Genomic DNA, 26,239 nt, shown 5'->3' on the forward strand with positions numbered 1-26,239 from the left:
TACACATACCATTGCAGGAGAAGCACAAACTTCTTCCTTGGAAGAGAAATAGATGGAGATGCTAGCTGGAAGAGCAAATTGTAACAGAAACACTTCAGACCGGTGGATGCAGGGAGCGATGCACATGTATTGCACTTTCTTCAGCTGAAAAGAAGTCCTTGCTCGGAGCTTTTTCTCTTGCTTTCAGTGTAGCACAGCTAATCTTCATTTTACTTTATTCTGCCTCTCCCTGCACATTCCTTCAGTTTTCCTCCTCCTGCTTTAAACCTGCTCTTTCCTCTCTTCCCTCCTATTCACCCCAAGTAACTGTAATCAAACAACCCCGTAAGTACCTGCCTCATCTTCAGGTCAAAAGCACTCTGGGGGAGAGCTCAGCCCTTCCTTCATAGCACTGGGCTCATCTCAGACTTCTCATCTTCTTGACTTCCACTGATCACCATTAAACAAGCCAACAAACATATATGTGCATTTCTAAATGAAACATTACGTGGCTTTTCCGAAACTTCACAATGAAATATTTAGCAGTATTTTTAGCCAGCATTGCTTTTAAAGTCAGAAATTCTGTTTGGAACTGGCCTGGTGATGCAAAAATCTCATTCAGTGGTCTCACGAGGCAAAGCATTTTTCCCCCCTCTTTTTTTAAACAGAACACTAGCTTACATTCAGCTTCAAGATATTTTCCATAGATCCCCTCAGAATTCCCACTACACATTTGAAATAACTCAAATTATTTCACTTACTGGAAGGGGCAAAACATCAAAGAGAAGTAACATCCTACAGGCAACACGTCTGGTGTTCAAAAAATATACATTTCAGAAACAATAATTGAGCAGTTGATATTTGTATAGAATTTTTCCTTGGATAAGCATAAGAAAGTATCACTAAGTTGTAGCATATCCACACAGTAATAACAATATTAAAATGAGATGTGAAAACTTCTTTGAAAGAAGTGAGCAGCCTAACAGGTAAGTCCCTACTTGGCCACATACTTGAGAGCCCCTACATAAAGTCACTTACAATAATTAAAGATTATGAGCACCAAGAAAGCTTCCTTCCCCTCTCCCTGTAGGATGCTGGGGGGGAACCAAGTGGGGACAATGTCAGAGCCTTGGTTTGGGCACCCAGCTGCAAGCAACAGGTAACAGCAGTGACCTTTGCACAGCTCAGCCCATCCGCCAAACAGCAGAAGGAACCAACCCCATGTCTCTGACAGCAGACATCTCACACAGCAACTACAGGCTACCTTCATCTTGGCTTTAAGAGATTTGGGCTAGCTAGCCAGAGTTAGATTCATCACAATAAAGTACTTTTTCCCCCCATTGGAGCTCCTCTCTCCATTTCATTTCAGGAACAAAAAGGCCAAATATTCTGATTTATATTCTAACAGCTCATGAAAACTATTTGCTTAGTGCTCTTTCCTTGTCATCCTGCATCTCTTCCCACACACCTGTTGAGGACCTTTGTGGTCCTGACAGCCTGAATCGCTTGCACTGAGGCTCCCTTTATCCTGAGGTACTCCCTGCACATATGAAGTGCAGTTAGTGGAAATTAAGGGACAAAAAGCAGATGTGGTAGAAAAAAAAAAAACAAGTCAACATGCCACCATTCCTCCAGCCTCCCATGCAAGCCAAATAGCCCTGAAAGTGCCCAAAACCTCTCTGCCAGCCTTCAGAGCAGCAACGGACTGTTTTCCTAAAGGTAGCCAACACCATAACAGCGCTGACAATAAGCTTTACTTACCATTTCATTCCAGTTTTACCAAAAAAACGTAGCTTTTTTTTTTTGAGTCTCAAATACCAGTAGTACCTTGGCCTTGAAGAATGCACTCTACTTGCATTATAATGACCCTAATTAGTGCAAGCCATCATTTACTGTCAGAAACTAACATCTCCAACCAAGTATATTAAATTCAATATATTTTCATTAGTTATAATAGACAGAGACTTGGCTTTTAACTGACATTCACTATATATTCATTGTTATTAGTAGTACTACACAAGATAATGGAAAAGTAGTTGGGGAGAAATTGAAGATTTTTAAAAAAAAAGAAAGCACACCATGGAAGGAGGCTCTCAGTTTTCTATGCAGAAAGCTGCCCAAAAGCTCTCCCCTCAAACTCTGAGGAGCTCTGTGTTTTTAATCAGGCCTCCTATTAGCTATTACAGAGCATACAAGGAACTTGAATACGCTGTAAGCCAGAAGACTTAGATTTTAATGAAAAAGTGTTATATTCAGCAGCTTGCATAAGCAGACTTACTTCAAAGAATTCTCGCGCACTGTGACTTCAAAATGAGCTGAAAATCATAAAAAGCCCAACTCTTTTGTGACTTGGACCCAGTAAGCTGCAGAAACATAAATAAAAGTATACCTTGACCCAAAGCATGAGCTCTTTGGCACTCCCAATAGAGACCTGCTGGAAGAAGCCCTGCACTGTTGCTTCAAATACGTTGCCAGGTTTCACCTGCATTATTCCTCCTGCAGAAGCCATTTCTGTATCTGTTCTTTATGTGGAACTAACGAATTAGCCATTTGTACTTTCCAACTACCATCCAGCGTATTTATCTTCTTCGGTGATATGATATTATAGAGTAACACAGTTATTGGAAATTAATTACATGAAATAGCTCCCCTGAATATTACTCTATGCATCACATTTAATTATGAATATTTTTGTAGCGTCACTAAACATGGAATATATTTTGTGTATGCTAGTGCATTTCAGATTACAATCCCCACCACAATCCATTTCTTCCTAAAAATCTCTTTATGAAGACGATTTGGTGCTTAGAGTATTTCAGCTCGTTTTCATTACGCTACATAACAATAGCAAAATAATAGATATGACTGCCTGCTGAAAGATGACGACAAAATTAAGGGCACAACACCACACTTATATCTGCTGGAGATTTTTTGGTTTTTGTTTGTTTGTTATTGTTTTTTAAGGAAACATCATTTGCTATAATTCAATGTTTTGTTGAAGACTAAGTATATTAACAAAAACTAGATGAATCTGCTTTTTTTTTTGCAGATTGAATTAACTCATAAGTAATTTACCCTCACCATTAGATCAGAAAAAATAAAGTAAATAGTACCTACCAAGAGGTATCTAAGTCAACAGGGGTTATTTTTAGTACATATTCTTCATCTTCTGCTCACTAAACTCAAGCCATTTCACTACAGTAACCAAACCACTTCAAGCGCAAACTTCTCCAGTAGAAACAAAAGCAGAAAGACCCACCCAACAAATACATTCAGGAAATAATACGCATTTGCAAAAGGTTTCTCCTACGACTTTCTTACTGTCCTCCCTTAGTAACATGCTAACTGCTAGTAGCAATATGTACTAGCATCCAAGTAATACACGCAAACGTAGAGAAGAGGGGCCTCTTGCATCTACTAGTTCAAAGACAGCATCACATAAACCCTTTCACACTTTTTTTTTTTTTTGAGTTCACTCTTTGCTTCCTCCCCAGCAAACACCAGGACTTGATTTTTTTGGAATTTTTTTCCAAGCTGAGGCAAACAGATCGTGTTGGCAGCAGCACTTCTCTTCCACCTCCCTGCCTGCTGTACAACCCCCCTACACAGCTCCCCTTTCTCCCAGGGAACACAGCTCTCTCTTCTCCAACATCCCAGCAACTCCTTACCTGTCCCACAGAGATTTCTTGGAAGGCAGAGGACCAGAACCGTATCTTACAAACCAAACGCTCACCTTCCCCAGCACTCACAGGGTACTCCCTGACGCCCTGCAGCCTGCATTTCTCTTTTTTCACAGCTGCACCTTATCAGCATCGCCATCTTCTCCTCAACGAAGCTTCACAGGTGCAGATAGTACAGCTGGGTCCGTCCCTGGCCAGCCCCTGCAAGTAGGCCACCCCACAAAAATGGGGGGAGCTTTTAGTATTCTTCCATTCCACGTAAGAGCCTTTCACCCCTTTTTTTCTCTCCTTATACAACTGCAGAAGTCCCCCCCACATTTAGCTTGTCTCCCCTATCTTGTGACACTGCTGCGCATACCTTCCAAAGCATCCTTCTTTTGGATCAATCACATCCTTTGGGTGCTGGGGACCCACAGCCAACAAAACATCCCTACTCAAAAAACATGTAAAGGTTAGTAAAGCAGACAGGCTTACATGCTATTGCTGACTGGAAGCTATTGCTCTATTTAGTAAAGCAATTAAATACATGATTATTCAGAAGTGAACTCATATTCAAACCAGCTGAACCTCCCTTATGTTTATCGTTAAGCAGACTCTAAAGAGGTTGTCTGAAAGAAGTCATATGGGTCTGATTTTTTAAATTATTTGTGAGCAAATGTGAAGGGCTAGCTATCAAAACAGTGGAAATAAATATGTCACATATAAATAAATCTAAATAGTCACTGGTTTGCAAAATCTTCACTATTTCTGCATTTATGAACATAAAATTTAAATCACAAGCAGGATGACGATGCTCCACATGAACATCAAGATCATCTTCTGTCATTCACAAAGTTGTCATCTACATCGGATTTTATTTTTGGATTTTGCCATACCCTGAGCAGTACATTCAATGTGCAATACCACCAGGTGGCAACTTGAAGCACTAACATTTGGATCTTCCCTCAGGTGCATGCCATCATTCCACAGCAAGCTAAAGTGAAAAATCCTGGCATTAGGAGCAAGTCAGCTAATTACTGCTAGAATAGTAACAAATAAAAAAGTCTGTATTTCTATCTCAGACAACATTCTCTATACAAGAACTTTTATTTCTTCATTACCATTTGTAAAAGTTCAGTAGCAAAATACCAAAATGAAAAAAACATCAATGTGTTATATATGGAGGGTTAGAAAGATGAAGAACACAGATGGAATCTAATCTAACAGAAACTGAATTCTGTAACTAAAAATTAATTAAATTGGAACTCTGCTTTTTGAAGAGGATATTGGAAGCAGGATAAGGAGACCACACCATGGAAAATCTGTTTACAGCCCTATGCCCAGCTGTGTTGTTGTTCTTGCGTGTGTATGGTTGTTTTGTTTTGTTTTATACAAATTAGTAGGAATTATGAGAATTGCAAAGAAGCAGCAGGAAGTAGAAGACAACATCACTGTATGACTGAAGTAGGAAAGCAGCACTGAGGTGAACATGGGTGCAGGAAAAATCTTTGAAATATCACTGTTGTACCTGAAAAAATTGGGCTGGGTATGGGCATGAAGAACTGTTAGAAGAAGGGAAGGAACAGGGTGATCTTGCAGACTTTGTAGGCTGTAGATTGAGCTGGCAAGGGATATAAAAGCTGAAGAGTTTAAAGAGACTTCTGAAGTCCTGAGTGTTTATTTGTAGAAAACCTTCTGTGGTTCTCTTAGCACAGATACAGATTTCAGGCCTACACTATGTGTTATCAGGTAATTTTACAGTCCTAACAGCCTAAGTCAGGTAGAATCTTTAGTAACTAACAAAATTGATAGAAAATGATAATATAACAACTGGAACCTTGCTTTACTGTTACACTTCACTTGAAAGGGAGAGAGGAACTGTTCTCTTTGGAAATTCCACTCTATCAGACAGTAATGCCCAGTATGGCTGCCACACGCCTCCTGGAACTGAAGACAGCTCTAGAGAGAGGTCAGCTTTAAAATAATTAAAACAGAAAAGTTCAAAAACTTTCTTTTCCCCTGCCGAAAGCCCATGTGGAAGTTTAGACAGGGGAGTTACTCATAAGACAATTAAGTGGCAGAAACTGAGAGAAGGTATTGAAGTCCAAGGCCTGGTCATCATCTTAATTGGGAGAAAGTTCTATCGCTCTATGGAAGTATTAAAAAGTAAAAAGACAAAGTCACTTAAAAAATTTAAAAAGCCCCAGTGAGTGTTAGAAGTCAAACAGGGTCAGACACAATGTAGAGGACTGAGCCGTCACCAGTAACGGGGGCCTCTTCAGAAGCTTCTTTTGAATTCATTACCCTGCTTTTTATGGGCAGAGCAGGCTGCACCCAACAAAAGGCAACTTCGTGCTCCCTCCTTCCACGTCCTCGCTCCACAGGAAGGACAAACCTGAAATACTCCATTTTTGTATCCATTTTGCACTTGGAAATTGTATCCCTGACATGCGATTTCCACGTGCATAACGCAGCCTGAATGCACATCTTGAACCCCAAAACCAACTCTCAACAACCCAAGACCATCCCTTGGCTGCCAGCACCCTGTGTGGGGAAGTCTGCGTGCCTTCACAGCTCTGCAGGACACCCAGCAGAGGTGGCCACCCATGATGAGGAAACCCAGCACAGTTTGTGGAGCATGAGCACAGCCCCGTCTCACTGCAGTGGTGACACACTGCTCTTGGCCAATCATTTCCAGAGCTATTTTCAAAGGCACGATGGATGCAGCAATTCTAAATCTTAGAGGAAGAAACACAATAAATTATCACCTAAGAATCCTGTCTTATGAGCAGTGTCTCCCTGTATCCGTGCTTTTCCATCCAAAAAAAATAAGGATACTGCCAGTTGTTTAAGCAGCTTTAACTATGCTTTAACAATTAATGCATTACAATGCCATTTAGGTGTTACTAGAGGTAAGTATAGGCCTTGGAAATACAACAGCATACGGCTGAATATGTGGAGACCAGAATAACTGATTCATTCAGAAAGCAATCATTCTGACCATGCGGTTTAAAGCTTGCAGAGCAAGAGCCCCAAAGACTGAGCACATAAACCACAGACTTGAGCTAAAAAGGCAAAGATAATGGAGTGTGCAAGAGAACTAAGTGGTGAGGAAAAGAACAGCATCAAGTGACATGCTGTCACTTTTCAAAGTAGTGAAACAAGGGAGAATATTAATGAAAAAAAATCCTGGGGATAGAAACCCAAAGATTTTTACCTTTAATCTAGATTGGGTAATGCAGAAATGTGACATTCTCCAGGCTGAATGATACTATCTGTGCATATGAGGGCAGAAGCTGCCCCCATGCAGATGCAGAAGCTTTCACTGCATCTGACTAAGGTTACAAAATGCCTTTACATCCAAACTGGAAGCTAAAAGCAGGAAAGGCAAATCGTATGTTTCGATTCCCAGATTTTTCTATCACGCGACAATTCCTAAGGCAGAAACATAGGTATTAAAACCCAAGTCACTTAACAAGCTGTTAATGACTCAGTAGAGTCTGCTGTAAAAAATTTGGAGCAGAATGTTAAACGTTCATGTTTCAGGAAGTAATCAAAAGATGAGTACTTTGTATTGGTACTGGAAAGAACAGCATACCTCTCTTCATTCTTTCAGCCTCTCTTACAAGGAAATATGAGATATATTTAATTTTATCCACTAGATTTTCTGTGTAGGTTTCTTGACAAACAACTCTGATCTTTTCTGGGATTATCTTCAAGTACCTATATATGCAAGGAAAAATTCTGTATTAGCCTCCGAGGTCTTTGAACTTTAGATTCTTTCATTTTATTCAGTTTTAATAGACTGAAATTCTAAAGGACCTTTACAACACTTCAGATTGTATTGCACCATTTGTGTTACACGAGTCAGGAAGCCATACTGGGGACTTTTGTATGGAGCCACAGAGAACAAGTGCCGAACACAGCCTGGATATTGGCATCGCTTGGGGCTAGCTCGCTTTAAGGGAGCAATGGTACAGATTAACCCCTGCATTCTGGCTTACTCAGGATCCTTACACGGTTCACCCATGTAACCACCATTTCATTTTACATACTTCAGTTGATAGCACACTTCGGTTTATAGAGAGGATAACCACATTAGGACATTCACGCTATCTGCCGTAAGACATGTAGGTCACAGAAACACAGTGTCAGATAAAGGGAGCTAAGCCTCATCTCCCTTTTGTCTCACAGATTACAAGCGATTCCGCAGTCTAAAAGAAGATGTGTAAATCCTGATTATTCAGGACTGCCACCAGTATCAGTTTCTTGCACAAAGGAGCACCTGGTAGAACATAAACCTGAACAAGCCTGATGTGAATATTTCTATAGAGGACTTCCTGGGGAGTGTCTTCCCACTCCAGCTAGCATCTTCCCATTCCAGCTTCCCCACCTTTGTTTGCAGCATGATGGGAAGCTTAGAATCATGCTCAAATCATAATTTAATTAAGATGATCAACTAGAATAATTACCTACAGAAAGCTATTCTCCAGCCTGCATATGGCTTAAAACTTGATCCTTTATTCACAGATAGGACCCCCGCAGCGGTGATTCAGACACGCACCATATTGACTCCCCTGCCATACGTAGGCATATCTGTACCTAGAAGCAATGCAGAGGTTCAAGCTTGTGCAGCGTGTGCTGCTCTGAAACACTTATTAGCACTTTTGCAACTAGAAGGGATTAATTTGTTTCACTGTCCCTCACAGATACTATGGTATGCTCCTGGTAGATTCTGGCACACATCTGTTCAAGCTGAAAACCTTGATCCCGATCTCCAGAGCCATTCCACAGAACAAGCCGTAGCTATACCAATCAGGGATAATATGTGCCTTTTTACATGCCAGGCTGCTGCACTCCTTGGGATTGTGTAATCTGTAAAGCCCGAGATGGCTGCGAGTGCTGTTCTTGTTCAGAAGGATTTGTGAAATGAACTTTGTGAGCCCAAATACTTTTACATGTTACCCGGCTAAACTTAGGCTTTCACATCACAGGGCACACACAGAATTATTACTCCCCAGTCTTAGATTTCCTTACATAGGAAGCAGACAAGCCCTCAAACACTAATGGCAAGTGTCAAAATAAAATAAAAGAAAACTGCAATATTAGAAGTCAGATGAAAATGATCAGCCTATTTACATATTTACAGAAAAAGCTTGCAACTTCCATGGCTCTATTTCTTATGCCCGGAGACACAAATCTCCAAGACTTTGATATAAGAACTTCATTTCCAGCAAAACGTTATTTACCAAACAATATATGCAGATAAATTCAAAGGGACCATCAACTACTTGGCTTAAATACACTAAGCAATTTCCCTTCCTAAATTTTGCCTTGAATGCTGTTTGACATATTTCCAGAAAAAAAAAAAATAATAATTCTTCACTCGTGCATTGTATAAGCTATGTGATTTACTAAGAGGAAATCAAAGTTTTCACAAAGTGTTTGATAATGGACCACCTTCATCAATCACTATGGCATTCCTCTCCAGCAACTTCCTGTGAAGTCTCCGAATGATCCTGCTTCCCCTCCATCCAAAAGGCAATGTGAGTTTTGTTTAACTCCCTTAACCATAAAACACAGCTCTTCTGTTAGCCTGTCATCTACTAATCAAGGCTCTATCCGGAAGGGCCCTGAATATCCATTAGCAGTTGGAATGCTGCATTCAAATGCCAGTTTCTAGCAGAAAAATGACAGATTTCGGAACTATTACTGCTGTAGGATAATTCTTCTTCTGCAGATGCAGACGTTTGTGTGAGTCATTTTAACAGTTGTAGCGCAAAATACACCATAAATCCCACAAGTGCTAATATAGAACGGTCCCATCCGCTACTCTGATAGGAGAAAATCCCCAAACACATCTTTCTATTACAGCCCAAACTTCTGAATAAAGTTTCTGTGTAACAGTGTAGGTCTCTGGCATATCAACTGAAAATATTGGATGCTTTGCACAATGAAAATATGACTTCAGATGATGAAAATAACCTCGTTTACTGATAGTCACAGATAAAGTATCAGGAGAAGCACACTGCTGTTCCTATGCTAGATGAAAGATAAACCTTAGTATGATAAATAACAGCATGTACTTAAACAAGAAAATTTACCTATATTTTGCAGTGGAATAAAGTGGCATTTCATAGGGTGGCTAGGCAACTATGTATTCTGAAAATCTCTGCAAATTTCAGAACTTTCTGAAAGTTAGCACAAGTTAATCTCTCTCATATAATCTTTATTACCAGCATCTTATTCATAAGGAACTCATTTTGTTCTATTCATACATCCAATATGCAAGGTAGGCAGAGGGACAAGTTCTGCTCTGTTTAGACTACTTTCATTGTCTGTCAAATGAATTTAGGACTTCTCTGCTCTAAGTATTTTAAAGAGGGAGCAGTGAAATTCTGTACAAAACTCAGTTTCAAAAGAGTCTGTTGCTTTCTACACACATTGTAAACCCAGTTTTGACAGTATTGTTTTTTTCCCCACCGGTTTGACATAGCTATCCTAGCCGTTCTTACCACTTTGAAATGGACAAATAGGAACAAATATATTCTACTGCCTTACATGAACTGTTATGAAATGATGGTAAATACTGCAAAGACACTGATGTGTTAAACATCTTACAACTTCCCAAGCAGAAACAAAAAGAAAAAACAACAACCAACGAACCAACTATACCCTTACCGCTAAACCCCTACAGCTGCAGCAGCAGGTAACGGGCCAAAATACAGAATATATAATAAGAGCACGTAGTATTACATTTCAGAAATATTAAGATATATGACTGTTACTTTACCCGAAAATTCTCCAACGTCAAAGAGTGGTGTGGAAGCAAGTGACAGTCAGGACAACAGGTGTGTGGGTAATAGGTGGTTTCTGTAAAACCTCTTCATACAAAAAAGGTCAAGGGATGCTACTTCCACATGAAGACATTCCGGATGAGCATAGTTCATCAATAAACCTTAATCCCTGCCTTCAGGCAGCTGATTTACTAAACAGAGACTGTTAACTGAACAGAAGAAAATAATTTAGGGGTGTAGGGGTGACAAGAGGGAAAAAAAAAAAATCTAAGCCTTCCTTTACTGACATTGTGAAGGTTAAAAATTGGGAAAGGCTGCTGTCAGAAGTTCCTGCTCATTGGAATTCCACACATCAAAACCGGGAGCTTTCTGGAACTATGGAAACTTACTCCCCAATTCAGAGACAAGCACACAATATCGCAGATGAAAGACTGCTGACTGCTGTGCAGCTAAACTACTAATTTACTTAGCATATTCTCTTTTTCTGAGATCTCCTTGCAGCTGTTCATTGCAAATGATCCAAGGCAACATTCACATGCTGGAGACAAGCATAGCAAATTTGAACTAAGGAAACATTTTTAGGAAAAGGTGAAAAAGGATCTGAACTCAAGAGAAAAAAATAAATGAACTCCTCCTGGTTCTGAAGCATTGAGAATGTATGCACTCGTTTTGTCCCTTTCTACAAAGTGAAAAGTTTATGCATGAAATTTAAAATAAGAAGGATTAAAGGGTAAAGAAATTAAGCTCTTGTTCTAGATATAAGGACAAATGTTAGCCAGTGAACTTGTATACATGTTTTGTCTTTGTTGCATTTGTATTATACTGTTCAGATTTGCAGTTTACTTTGGGAAATAATATTATATATAATTAAGTGCAGTTATGAAATAGTGGAACCATTGTGGAGTCTAGTCTGGAGAAAGTGGATGAACAGCATTTTGATTAAAAACCCAAATTAACAGAATACGAGAGAGAGGAGAGTAGGGACACTAGGAAACCATCTTGGAGCAGAGTCTTTTCCTTGCAGCTCCTAGTCAAGGCCTTGGAGATCTCCATGCAGACAACTGTGAAACCACAGTGATGCCCACCTGGGACCAGGGGAATGGTCCCTGGAATGGGGCTGGGAAGTGCTCCGGTCAGTGGGGCACACTCACTGAGCTACAGCTGATATCTGTGGTCTTCCCTGATCTGCAGCAGGTTGGAGAGTGCTGTCGTCCAGCACTCTCTTGACCTCTGCACATTTTATTTGGGTTGATAAAGTTTTGATAATGGAGTTTTGTTTCATTTTGCTTTGTGAGTAACAGTTCAGAGACTCGAGAGACAAAATAATTAATAATTGAGATTCTAAGGCTTGAATTCTCTTGGAATTTTGCTCATTTCATACTGTATAATTTAACTTCTTTACTCAAAGCAAAACAAAAACAAAACAAAAAAAAAACAGCCTGTGCTTTCTTGCATCCATCTAATTCCATTTGCCTGTTAACTGGAATGAAATGTGAAATGAAACAGAGCTGAATATTAGATTTTGAAAACCGAGTGTGCTCAGGTAGAGACTAATACTGATCATTTTATTGAAATATAGCTCCTAGAAACCTTTATAAGAAACAGTTGTTATTGCTAATGACACCTCACAAGACATAAATATGCCACCATATGTGTATACATGCTCCATAGCCTTCATGCACGTCTCATGGTGAAGACTTACTGACATCAAGGCACTGATGCAATCAGCCATGCAGTTCTTTGTACAAGATTTCTTTCCACTCTTTTCATAAGTCTCCCACTGTTATTTCAACCTGTCAAGTTTTCTGGGAAATACTGTCAGCTGCAGTTCTTATGTTATAACTAGACATGCCATGCACCCATGTGCTCTCGAGTTTCCTTTGGTCTGAGTAAGTATCAGCTCGGTCTCTTCTGGCAAGAGTTACAGACAGAGATAACTCCCAGCTTCCCTAGTCCTTCACATGACCTCTCCTAAAAAATTAACAACCTGACGGATTAAAACCTACCCTTTTCTCACAGATCCTTCCTTCTGGGCACCCTAGGTTACAGTCTCTCTCTTTTCAGGGACCAGGGCTGGATGTCACAGGTAACATGAGGCTTTGAAAGGAGGTCCTGTGAACTTCTATTTTAGATGCACCACAAGATAAAAAGAATTGAATATATATATATATATATCCCTCCTAGAGCACAACTTTCTTCACTCCTTGTGAATGTCTTTTGGAATTTAGCAGAACCCTCTGCGATGTCTTTTGGCAGTTTTCCTTCCACGTACTGCTGTCCCTCCGTCTTCCAGCAGCTTTCTCCATCTCTCAAGAAACTTCTGAACTATGTTCATCCTACCGCTAATCCTGGTTTCCTTGCCCTGCTTTTAAATTCCACTTCTCCTCAAGACTCCCAGCTCTGCAGGGGAGGAGGACGGGGGAATCTCAGGTTTTCAGCAGAGCCCACACTGTCTTTTGTTCTAAGTAAATTATTATCAGCCTCTGAGAAGGCACCTGATAACAGTAAACAGACTGGCAGCCAACAGCTTGGCCCCACTCTCAGAATCAGCAGCTAAAACTAAACTCAGTCAAAAAGCAGCCATTGAGCCCAAATTAATTATATACAAGGCAAGGAGCAAAGAGGAGAATGATCTACTGGGAGCTCCTGAAGGAAGCTCAGTTGACCTGAAAAGCAGCGCTGGCAAATTTTCTTTCAGATTTTCATGGGACTCTGCTGACACTCCTGGACCTAAAAGTTGTGTTGTTCCACTTTATACAAAATCTAACGCTGTCAGCTATCTCTCCACCCAGCAGATGCTGTAAGGTACATGTAAAACCATTATTTTCATATAAAATGTTATGTTTTTTTTTCATATTTGCCTTTTAAAAAATAATTCTCTTAAATCTTGCAAATCTTACAGAGACATCAGGGCATTACAAAGTGAGACAACTGCCTGTTGAAAACACGATTTCTTTACAATATTGAGAAAAACTTGATTCTCTCACACAATTCTGAAAAAGAAGAAAAAGGGATACGCTAAAAACTCTCATCAACACCACTGCAAAATACAGCCTCTTTTCTCTGTAGCTATTATGTGGGCTGTTAAGTCCTTGGACAGAAGATAGTTTTGCATTCACCTCTTGCACAGCCCTGTATATATTGTAGGTACTTATCTAAAAATATCGGATTATTGATAACAACTTATTAACAACAGATAGTTAACTGCAGATGCCCAATCTCTCTCCATCATGTGGTCTGGAGGAAAAGTCTGAAACAGAAACCTAGTCACTCTTCAAACAGTAGAAGCAGCTGCAAAAACTGGCATTTTCTGGTGATTCATAGATTTCTGACATTTTGATGGGCTTTCCCATGCTAACTGCTCTTTTGCTTAACAGATCTTTACTTTCCCTCCTTGCCCCAGCTCTTTAACTCAGTTACACTGTTTATTCATTTCTCTTTCAGTGTCACGTTTCCTTTCAATTATCTTTTATCTCCATCACCAATTTTTCTTCTTGTCTCTCTCCCATAGTCAAAGTGGAACTAGTCTGATATTTTCTGACATCAACTGTTTGTGGATTGTTACCACAAACTTCTACCACTATCACTCACTCCTGGCTAATTAGATTATAAACCCATCTCTATGCCTTTCTACTTGACCAAGCAAAGCTGGTCTTTAGGCATTACCAAAATAAACAGTATTAGCAACAATTAAAAACAGCTTGACTCAAATCCCACTGCGCATGGTTCCACCATGAACTTGCTTAAATCATATGTTCAAAAGAGCACATATGTTTTCATTGCTTTTACTCACGCTTTTTAATATGTGATTGAGGGAAAAAAACAACAAAACAAAGAGATTTCTGAGGTTAAATACTGCAGTTAAAATAAGCCCGACTTAAAATAAAAAGTTGGCATTTTAAAGGCCTGCAAATAGGAATAACTCTACCCATGTCTGTATAAACATTAATAACGGGACCTCCTTTCAGATCTCACGTAAGATGTATGCATCTGGAGTCACACGAGCACTAGTGCGAACTCTCTAATTTGCAACCAGAAGGTTTGGAGGTTGAAAGAGGAAAAATAACTCAATGGAAAGGGTCTCTAGGACATAGATTAGGATCTTACACTTTCAAACCTCTGTTTCTGTTGGCTGCAGCTCTGTCTGACCACTGCCGAGCTTGAGCACTCGCCCACTTTAGCACTCTAAAGACATAAAAAATGCAATTCTTTATTCAAGCTGTTTCTCAGCTGAGCACATCCTACGTAGCAGGTTTCTGGGCCAGGTAATTTCTCTCCCCCCCACCCCGGTGCTGGAAAAGGACATTACAGTAATGAGTGAAACGATGCTCTCGTTCGATTGTTCCTGTTTTTCACTACTGCGGTTCTACTTCTGAGTAGTCCTGGCTAATGTGTTCTCTAATTTCCCGCTGATATTTGTGGAATGCTTTTCTGCTGCAAGCTACTTTTAAGAGGAGCCTTTGCTCCTCTGCACAGGCTACTGGCACGGTAGGTCACTGTGCAGCGGGAAGAAAGCAGTTCTGGTGGAGAGCTTTTCCTTTCCTACCTCACTGAAGACACCGCAGACTGGATGTGTTTCAGACACACCTGTGCCCCTTAGCACAGCAAAGCAGAGAGAGAGAACAACAAGAAAAAAAAAAATCTTTTTGATTTTGGGTTTGTTTGTCTGGGACTTGGGCTTTTTTCATGTTAGCCAAGAAGAAAATCTGCAGTCAGGATCAGATTGGCATCTCTTGGTCTCGGTTTGATTCCCATGCTGCCCAGGGCAACCTAACAACGGCGTGCTTTCCACATGGGGCAAAATGCAAGACTGCAATCTAGCCTTAGAGCTAGAGGACATTACATTCCCAACATGTATGAGACTCACACGTAAGCTATAAAACCTATAAAAGTCAGCATTTGCTCAGTTGCATGTATAGCGATGCGTAGGATACAACATACAACTTCCCATATCCATAAACTTGATTCAGATGAGCCTATCGTAAAACGGGGATTTTACCCTTAGAAAAGAATAGCAGAAGCGTAGGAGTTAACAGTTTAGCGGAAGAAGTTTAAAAAAGAAAAGCCTGAATATAGCCTGCAATATATAAAGTGAAAACTGACAAAGAGATGGTAGCAATATACCATCAAATCCTTTGCCAAAGCAAATGAAAAAGTCACCCGGGCAGATAACATCTGGATATATGCAATCTCAATTTAGTCAAAATCCCTATGTAAACAAGTCCACTGATAGCAGAAGGGTAGTTAAACATTCCACTAGCTTTGGATAATTGAAACCATCTTTTTTTTTTTTTTTTTTAAAGAAAATAAAAAACTTTCAATTATCAAACTCAGAGGAAGAAACTGACAGCCATTGGAAGGATTCCACTAGAATTCCAGTTTTTTACTTAGCAGATAAACATCTCTGCAAACAATATTTTTGTTTACACAGGCTAGAAATTGGTCAGTGTCATAGCTCTCAAATGGCTTAATACTAGTAAACACTAGTAGTATATAGTATACACATTATTTACAATATAAACACAGTATATTTTGATCTGATTTATCAGAGTTAGAGAAACATATTCTGCTAATTCTATTATGGGATTATTATTTACAGTGATATGAATATTAAAAGAAAATCTGGGAGAAAATACATTTGGAGCTGTATAACATGGAGTTTCTTTAAGGCACTCACACCACCCTGCAAGAATCCTAGAAAAAATGGCAGCAGTCACTCTGGGAATGGTAAAAATGCAGCAAACGAATTCAGTCTCAAACAAATTTCATTTAAAGGCTGTGTAGGATCAGTGGAAATGTATCATGTTACACAAGCCTAATTATATATTGCAATAGTCACTCAGTCAACCCGTATGTCAACTTACTGCATTAGTACATTATCACTGATAATGAAGTTTTGACAGTAATCTGAAACATCTGCAACAAGTACCAGCAAAGCCCTTGAATAGGGAATAGCATTAACAAAATACTTTTTTTTTTTTTTTTTCCAGTGTTAACAACTTAACATACTTCTGGGGTAAATGTCATGTTAGAAATAACTGTAATCATATATAAATCAACTTTCATGCCTATTGCGTGAATGCACATGGAATTAAATAGTCTATACATTCTAGCAGTATCCACGTAATTTTTATGAAACAAAGCTGAAGCATATAGAGCAGGTCAAAGTCAAATGCTGGAGAGCACTAACAAGGTTAGGAAGCACTAGGGGGTTATGAAAAGAAAAAAAAATCCAGTAATGTTCATTGCAAAAGTAACAATTAAAAGGAAAATATCATTCGTATGTGCCCCAGCAAACCCTAATGACAACTGTCTAATTAAAAAATAAACTCTAAAAATTCTAAAATTCTGCTCTCCTGTAGCTCACAAGGCTAAAAAGCTCATTTTTTAAAATAGGTCAACTCTCTCATCTCCATGTAACAGTGACAGAAGCAAGTATTAAATTGGTTCATTTAAAAAGAAAGGGATTATCAGAATACATATTTGCACACAGTTACGCAGAAAACATCTCAAATGAAATTCAAGAGCTATTTTACATTGAGTAAAACTCTTAAGTAAATCTAATAAACAACACAAAACAAGTTAGGTTTCAAAAAAAAAAGAAAAAAAGAAGAAGAAATTAAAGAGGAAGCCCCGTATTAACAAAGTTAAGAGGACAAAACTGAAAAGCTTACTCACAAAAAACTATCTAGTTTACATGAAACTATAGGCATAACATGGTGCATGTGATGGTCATTGATACGGCATTTTAAGATACCCCACACCCTGACAGAGATAACTGATTACATTCCCGTGTATCGCAGAAGGTAAAACAAACATGAACTAATGTCTGGGTTAGGGCTGGAGCTGAATATCAAACTACAGACCCTTTGAATTGATTTGCACAGTAAAAATCACATTGCACTGTCATTTAATAATGAATCTAGAAGAGATATCTGACTTTTGCTGTGTGCACCATGCCTAAATATTTACGGACAACCTTTGTACAAGTGCAAAGATAAAAAGGTTCAACTGTCAAGACAGTCTGTGGGACAGGCACAAAATTAACCATTCCAAAAGTGTTATTCTATCGCCTTGCACTTTGGATAAACTCATCGTGGACACACTCTGTATTAACGTATCCATTAGGTATTGGTATGTTAACAGTGCTGCATTACACATGAATGGCATAGTTCCATCAATCAAAGTCTTTGTGCTTAGATCCCATTTTTCTATTGTTCTCCAGTGTTGGGCTGCTTAAATATTATCATTCAAACCACAAATGTATTCATGGAAATAGGTCTCAAAGAGCATGCTTCAATCATTCATAATCCTGCTGCATTTTTCAAGGTATGACTCACCAGCAGCCATGTATCTTGGCTATACTGGGGGAATGTTTTGTTAATTTTATAGGGCTTTTCTTCTATTGCAGCAAATATATATATATCATTCTAACAGTATTTGTCTGATATTGTACTGTTCATTAAAAATGGAATGACTTCTTTCTGCTGGAACACAGGTTTCCAAATAGAAAAACAAATGAAAAACAGTAGCTCAGAATTACCTAATTAGTAGACCTATCAATCTCCTGAATCATGTTTTAAAGAAAGAGAACATGTGCAGAGGTTTTCCTTTTATTTTTTTTAAAGATACTGTAATTCCAATATTAAAATTACACTGGTGCGTGTATTTGTTATTAGTTCCACGTTAGTTCCAAGGCACGTTGGGATAGTTAACCTACTTCATCATGGCATAATTCAGCCAGCTGACAAAGTCTCTCATTTAAGTACCACCCACAAAATTGCATTGCATATACCGGGCATTTTATCGACGACATTTTTATTCCACCACATTGTATTCCTCTAGGGGCTCCATTTTTGGAAATTGCTCAGTGTCCCCTTTTGAATGTAGAATGTGAAAAGAACACATCCCTGCTTTACCCAAACTTGCTTGACCCTGCTTGACCCAAACCTGCTTTAACCCTGCTTGCAGCTCTGAGATGCAATACTACGAAACAGAAACTGCAGTTCCCAGCAGTGGGAACTACTTTCTCCTCTTCTTCCTCCCTGAATTCTTCCAGAGAAAAGAAAACAAAACACACACCATATCTGAGATACATCAGTCTGGAAGATGTTCGTATACTGCAGAATTCATAGACTTCTCGATGAGATTCTCCAAGAGCTGTACTGCCCCACTTCAGAAAAAAAAAAAAATCTGGAAGGTATTTACATGACGTTAAACTTGGATCCCCTGAGCAATGCACTGAAGGTAATCACCAGTACATCTGTTTCTGTCATATTTAAATTCATAGCCTAATTCAATTGCAAATAATTAGCTATTTATCACCATGAAGTTCACATTACAAAATTAGAAGGGGCCAACATGACCCTAACCATTTAACAAAAGATTCAGGTCTTAAAAGGAGGAAAGGGGAGAGAAACAAAATAAACCCTAGCAATCAATCCCCCAGTAAATCAAACACAATCAGTTCTGCTTGCCCATCATACCCCTGCAAAACCCAAATCCCTTTGTTTTTTCAGACTTACAGAATATATTGCCATACATATCAGTTAAGTCCATCTTTCATTTTTATAGCCTGAAGAGGAGAATTATTTAGTCAAAATAACGTGAGTACACAGCTCTTGTAATACTTGTGACCTCGGTTTCAAACACCTACTTTGAAACACTACTATAACTCAAGAACTTTTTTTCACTTGCAAGGACATCTTAATTATCCCACCCGTGACATGAATGTTTTTGGAAGATAAAGTCTGTAATTAACTTGTTGCCAAACAATATGTTTACTGTCCCTGAAGGTCAGTTCTCATATAAAGACATAAGGACACTTAACTTTGGGAGATGTGTATTGTAACTGCCGTCAAACATTAACTAAGTGGTCATCCATTATCTATAGTAGCAGCAATCCCAAGTACGAACATATTCAAAGCGTTATAAAATGGTTCTGCTAAAATAAACTTCTACCAAGGCTCGCAGAAAATAAGCACGACCACAGACATAGTGCTTGACCCACTGTAACAGGATTCACTAGAAATTCCACTTAATCTCAGTAGTCAATCGGTAGTGGGAGAATTTGCTCAAGACAGTCAAACTCAATTGTTTCTACACTGCAGAAATCTCTCTTTGCTGATTGCCCTTGTCAGGGAAAATGAAAATTTAAAAGATTTCACAAAAACAGCTGTAAGGACTCCTTGCCTCATTTTGTACTGAATTTACACCAGAAATTCGCACACACCGGTCGAACTTGGAAATCTGTGATGTGCAAAGGGCGGTGGGAGGGTCTGTATACATCAAGAGGTTTCATCAGCCCTGCAAAGCCTCGAAAGGCAGCTGCACACTCCTACACGGTTCAGGTCTGCTGCTTTTTCTCTGCTTTCTTTTTCTCCTGGACACTTTGGACAGCACCTCCAAATCCATGAACCATCTTACAGCTATGCTTAAAAGACGTGTTTGGTGAGGGTAAGAGGTACAATCCATATTCCTAAAGAGCTTCCTGGCTTAGGCAAATGAGAAGGCAGCCATGATTGATTAAATATCTCCTATGATATATCAATTAATTGTATACATGTGCTAGGAGAGGTACAAAGAGAAAAAAAATGGAAGGAAAAAAAAGGAAAATTAAAATAAAGAACGATAAGTCAAGCACTTTCTGTGCTGTTGTACCCAGCGTTACTCAGTCTGTGACTCACATCTCCATCGTCATTCTGTATTTCAACAGGAAACCCAGCACACACTTGGCCCTAACTCTGACTTACACTGTGCTTACAGGCAGAGACAGATGTAGGGAATGGAGGGCAAAGAAAAGCAGCTAATAAAATTCAGGAGGAATAAGACAGTCTGTGTCCAATAAGGCACGTTCATCTCTTCCTCAGCTCACAGCACGCTTTCTTCCGTGTACAGGAACAGGTAACAACCAAGAACATGCGTTTCCCTCAAAGTGTCAGACAAATGGGAACAACTTCACAACGTACTGAAGAAATAATATACAGAAGAATCTGAACGTGGCAAGAGTGAATATACATTCAGATGAGAAAAGAAAAAAGGACGACGGAAATGACGAACGTTCAAATAAGGGATGGAAAGACTCTACTTTGCAAGGGAAAATAATAAGAATTTAGGAAGGGAAAGAAATGAGAAATTAGGAATGCCAAAAAAAAAACCAAAACACTGAACAAAAGAACTGGAGGAGGAAGAGGAGTCTGGAGACCTTCGCATACAGGTGTGGCCATTAGCACTGTAGTGAACTAGTAAACAAGAAAGCTCTCTTGGCATACTGCAGCTCATTACAGACAATATTTTGTACTTGTACCTTTCACGCGAAATTAGTTGATTCTTGGTCTCTGTTTTTTGAAAAACTCATGTATGTCAGCACTTTAGATACTGGAATAGCTTGTGAGTGTTGAAACGTGGACTATTTGCTGTTTTTCCGTTGAGAATAGATTAGATTTCAAATTCCCCCACTTTCTTACCAAAAGCATTTCCATCAGCTGGAAACACTTTTCAATCCATCTTGCCAACATTTGACCTATGCTAGTTTCTTTTGGAAGGTGAAACCAGTCCAGATCAGGCATGGATAAGCAATTCTCCACTGAGAGCATGTCAAATAGACACACAGCCTTCTACGAGCCAGAACGCAGCAAATGCGTGTTTCTTGAGAACGGGCATTTACTCAGAGCTGTTCATATGGAAGCAAATAACAAGAACCCATGTCACTCGGCAGTTTCTCTTGTAGATGAGCCGAGGGAACACACATGCTATTCATTTTCTGAAATAATATTGGAGAGTGCTGTTTATATGCTGCCTATAGACCATCTAATTTAAAGAATGTAGCATATTAAAGTAATTGAAACAGGCATTTGTTTCTGCAGCACAAAATGAAGAGTCTGATTATTAGACAAAATAATCGACGCACTGTTACACCATACACATTTGCCTGAATACTGTGGTATAATAAGCTATTATATGATAAGACTTCAGCTAATCTCATCCCAGAAGCGTTCACTCTCAGTCCTTCACTACTGTCAGTGACCACCCTGAAGTGCCGACCAGCTGCACGCTGATTTCTGAGTGAGCTCCCCCATTTCCATGTGAAATGGAAGACAGAGCAGCTTGTGGCACCTGATACCATACCAGTACTATCTTCAACGCACTGCAGATGGAAGTATACCTAAGTCCTTCCTCGTGTTCTTCCCATCCTTCCCCTTCACCATCCATCCACAGTTTTTTTTTCTTTTAAAACAGGTCATCACAAGTCCAGCTCTGATGCCTCTCTAATTTCCCAAACGATGTGCTGACTGACTTGGGGTTTGCAGGAAGGAAAGCTTCCCGCAGGCTGACTGCACCCAGCAGAGATTACAGATGCTTTGTGGCAGCAGGAGGAAGAAAATCAGAGCTGAAGTCATTATCCTTTCCAGTACCACCACACTCCATCCTCTGTGTAAACTCTCTGACAGCATCGCCCCCTTTTCTTCTTCTAGAGTGTCACGTAAAATGAAAAGGTTAAACTTGATGGCTTTTGCAAGGCCTTTGGGTTAGATACCCACCTAAAAAAAAAAAAAAAAAAAAGGGCACAAAAAACACAAAAAGCCTATATGCAGCAAAATGTTTTTAAAATCACAGAAACACGATGGCTCAAGAATCATAGAATCATAGAATATCCTGAGTTGGAAGGGACCCATAAGGATCATCAAGTCCAACTCCTGGCTCCACACAGGTCTACCCAAAAGTTTAGACCATGTGACTAAGTGCACAGTCCAATCTCTTCTTAAATTCAGACAGGCTTGGTGCAGTGACTACTTCACTGGGGAGCCTGTTCCAGTGTGCGACCACCCTCCCAGTGAAGAACCTCTTCCTGATGTCCAGCCTCAACTTCCCCTGCCTCAGCTTGACACTGTTCCCACGGGTCCTATCACTGGTGACTACAGAGAACAGATCAGTGCCTGCCCCTCCACTCCCCCTCGCGAGGAAGCTGTAGACTGCAGTGAGGCCTCCCCTCAGCCTCCTCTTCTCCAGGCTGAACAGGCCCAGTGACCTCAGCCGCTCCTCATACGTCTTCCCCTCTAGGCCCTTCACCATCTTCGTCGCCCTCCTCTGGACACTCTCCAACAGTTTTACATCCTTTTTGTACTGTGGTGCCCAGAACTGCACACAGTACTCGAGGTGAGGCCGCACCAGCGCAGAGTAGAGGACTCAAGGACAAAATTTGCTATCTGAGCTGAATTAAACAGTCTAATATTGCTCCCCAGAGAAACTTTTGATATTTTGCTTCTCAAACTAACTATTGCAAGCCATCTTTACAAACAAAATTTTCTTCCAGTGTCCAACAACATGCTTCCAGTGCAAATCCATACACTTGGAAATGCCACACACTTTTACTTTGTTCTTTATACAAAAATATAAGGGTATTAGAACAAACAGGTGAATGTTCTCAGCTTCAATCAGGTCAAGATTTCCCTATTTTCTCTCTTTAGTATCTCCCTGTTCAATCCTCTTTCCCTCTTTCACATACCCACATTTCCTTTACTTCTTCAAACGGAGGATACCTGGACACTCAAGCAGACAGAAGTGCAGACATACCACTGTGAAACCCTCTAAGAAGCCTGATGTGAGTGAGACTCGCTGGGATCAGAGGCTACTACTCAATTTCACTCATAGTAAGAGCCAAAGGTAAAGCTTCATGTGAAAGGAAAGCGTTACTAAATACTCCGCTTCCAGTGCTACATGCCAGCAAATGTCCCCTGATGATGGATTGCCTCGCATGCTCCCTCCGTGTGCAGTCACCCATGGCGTGCCCGCGGCTTGTTACCCCAGGCTGGAGGCTACTGAACAGAGCAACTTTTGGAGCGGTTCAAACGTCCTCACAAAACAGCAGCTTTCAGTCTTTTACAGTTCATCCAGAGGTACAGGGTCAAAATATATGAGCCTTGGGTTTGCATTAACACTGTAAATGATCAAAACAACTCATTAGCTGTGATTCATCCATTTGTGCTGAAACAAGGAAATGTCAGTACTGTCAGGAAAGGGAAAAGTTTATGATTAAGCTCTGGCTATATTCATTCCTCATAATCTCTGCTCAAAGACAGCATTCAAAAGCATTTTTAAGAGATTCAGCACTCGATTTTCCAGCCACCTCACTGAGATAGCATTGCACGGAATTCATACAAAAGAACAGTTATGTAGAAACACATACCTTTATATTCAATATTGTCATGTGAAATGGTTTTGCAATTAGCTTCATTTTAAGGCAGAAAAACACTTCAACAGCAAATGACAGAGGATAACGTGAATAAGCATAGAAAGCAAGTGTGCTTAAACAAATGCAGACATCAAGTCAAGGATCTCCTGCAATTCAATGGAAAGCTCATGTATAGTTCTCCGTTGTCTTAACTGAATACTTAATTACTGGCAGTCTTAACCTTTCTGCTGCACCAATTTTTGATCTGCACTCAACGAGAAACAGGGAAGCTACCCTGTTTGCCAGCATGTACAGAATAACTAAGCAATCCATATAACGAGAAAACCTCCAAACATGTCCTGTCCGTCAGTAAAGACCACCGAGGGAACCCTAAACCAAGGCATTTGAGTCTGTTTGACTTACTTTATGTTCATCTTTACTTGGTCAAGTCACAGCAAGGATAAAATAGGAAACCACGTAGGGCACAGTACAGAGAGACCATCTTCCTGTCTCATGAGAAAAGGCTCTCAAATTAGGAAAGAGCTCTTGAATTAATGCAATCTGAGTTAATAACAATAATAAGATATTATACCTCTGGGTATTCTGAACATGGAATTAAGTCACTTATTTAAAGTATCATGTAACAGCTCTAGAACCAACAGGCACAGACACTTTATTTTTTCTGATGTACCAGTAAGTTTTGCATGTAGACCCCTAGTGCCTTACCATGTCATCACTGCAGAACAACAGCAGATACTTATCAGCTTAGTCTTAATTAATTTGCTCCCAAATGGGTTCCAAATTTAGAAGGAAAGAAATTGTAATTTTACCCTGGAAGACCACTTCACACAAATGGGACTGAGTGTTACCTGATTTGTATCTGTCCTCTCATCGAGGCTTACTACACAGGACCTTCAAGTAATTCTAAAAATATCCAGCTGCTATTGCATGTAAATATTGCATCCTTCTCTCCGGACAGGATCCTTCTGGGGGAAATAGCTAAGTTGCTCCAGGCTTGTTTTTCTTACATCTCACACGGACACGGCTCAAACACTCCTATCAGTGTTCAATCAAACTTTAATCACCTATGTGGAAACATCCGCAAGTTCAACCAAGTGGCCCTGCCTGCGTTCTACTATTTTGGTGCTTTAATCGCGTTACTTCATGCAGCAGAACTAAGGTTGACATCAGTACTAAATCTCACAAAACATCAGTTTAACAGTAGTTTCCCCCTCAGGAAATGTATTCCCTTGAGGACAGCTAACACAGGCTATATTAAAGTCACCGTTTCAGCCTAAAATCTTCTCAAACAATACTAACTGTTTTCAATGGCAGCATTATGATTGGTCTGAAGCACAGGAGTCTGAGAGGTTTATTTATATGTTAGGTCTTTTGTGTGTGTGTGTGTGCGCATGTGTTTTCAAAAAAAAAATAGGAGTAAAAAAAAAGATATGAAAATTTGATATTAATTCAACAGTACTGGCTTTGGAACAAAAGCATGATAACATTGTACGGGAGGCAGACAATTAACATTGTGCTGGAGATGTACAATCCTTATCGTTTTCCTTCATCTCTTCAAAATGTTTTACTAAGGAAATGGTCAAAGCTGCAATACAAAGACAAGTGTCCAGCAAATAAACATCTAAAAATAGGTTTCACAATAGTATCCAGTGATTCAGCATGTCAGGAGCTTACACAGACTTTACATGTACCGAAGCTTATCATGTTGCAATAAATTCCACTAAATCATTTTTTTAGAACCCTAATTGCTGCTTTCAGAGTGGCCAAATTAAGGCACCACAGCAATCACTCTCTAAAAGGAACCCAGATACCTTCCCTGTGTGGTCTAACTGTTAATTGATAAATGAAAGTTTCTTCTGGAGTTGAGGGAGCAGAAATCTCGCTCTTGCATGACATAGTTTCTACGGAAGCAGGGGATGGTGCAAGGATCTGGTAGGGATGCACGTGGATGCAGACTGGGGTCAAACTCTACAAGAGACAACAGGCACAGGCAGCCACCTGCAAAGGTTTGGTTGCTTCCTACAACATCTTAAGAGAGCTGTGAGAAGAGGAAGAAGCGGAAGTGTGCAGTTCCATGAAGAACTCTGCCCAAGTCTCCCCATTGCTCTTGCCTATTCTTTCAGTTTGTCCATCAAGAATGTGCCACCGCGTCCCTCTCCAACGGTGAGCCTGCCCCATCAGCTGAAGCGTTTTGTGAACGCGTCCCCATGCAACACCTCAACGCTCTGCATTCCCACCTCTGCATTTTCAGCCAATTTACAAAGGGAAAGCTTGGCTCTTGCTAACCTCTCCTTTTCCCCCAAAGCCCTGTCAAAAGGATTTCTGCATGCTAAAAGTCAGCACAGAGAACTGCAAGTCTTTACGGTTCTCCCATGGCTATCCCTGGAAGGCACGATGCATTACTGCCCTTTGTTTCACCTAGACCGCTTGCCTTTTGGGAGCAGGACTCAGAAGGGGAGGGAAGAGGTTGCAAATGGAAGCAAACAGATTACACTCCTTTTTGGCTGAAAACAGGAGAGTCTGCAGTCCTACTGCTACAGACAAGTGGCCCACAAATCCTCCCTTGCTCTGCCCCAGGAGATGCTCTTCCAAAGAGCCACCGTGTACTTGCT

At 40.0% G+C, this 26,239-nt stretch overlaps 1 protein-coding gene and 1 long non-coding RNA gene across 12 annotated transcripts in view; both read right to left on the reverse strand.

Annotated features, from left to right (window-relative positions):
- The window catches only part of LOC308193007, a 46,199-nt gene extending 23,279 nt beyond the window's left edge, over positions 1-22,920 (reverse strand). Inside the window, exons 1-2 of one of the 2 annotated variants that reach the window (XR_013949290.1) lie at positions 4,018-22,920; positions 3,713-3,860 (exon numbers count right to left, since the gene is read on the reverse strand). This is a non-coding gene — a long non-coding RNA (uncharacterized lncRNA). Of the gene's footprint in view, positions 1-3,647; positions 3,861-4,017 lie in introns of both variants that reach the window. The other variant, XR_013949291.1, reaches the window with a different exon arrangement.
- MACROD2 (mono-ADP ribosylhydrolase 2) overlaps positions 1-26,239 on the reverse strand; it is an 861,442-nt gene that overhangs the window by 438,819 nt on the left and 396,384 nt on the right. The window lies entirely within an intron of this gene.

This window comes from Anser brachyrhynchus (genome assembly GCF_964034855.1).
Source record: "Anser brachyrhynchus genome assembly, chromosome: 3".
Lineage (NCBI taxonomy): Eukaryota > Metazoa > Chordata > Aves > Anseriformes > Anatidae > Anser > Anser brachyrhynchus.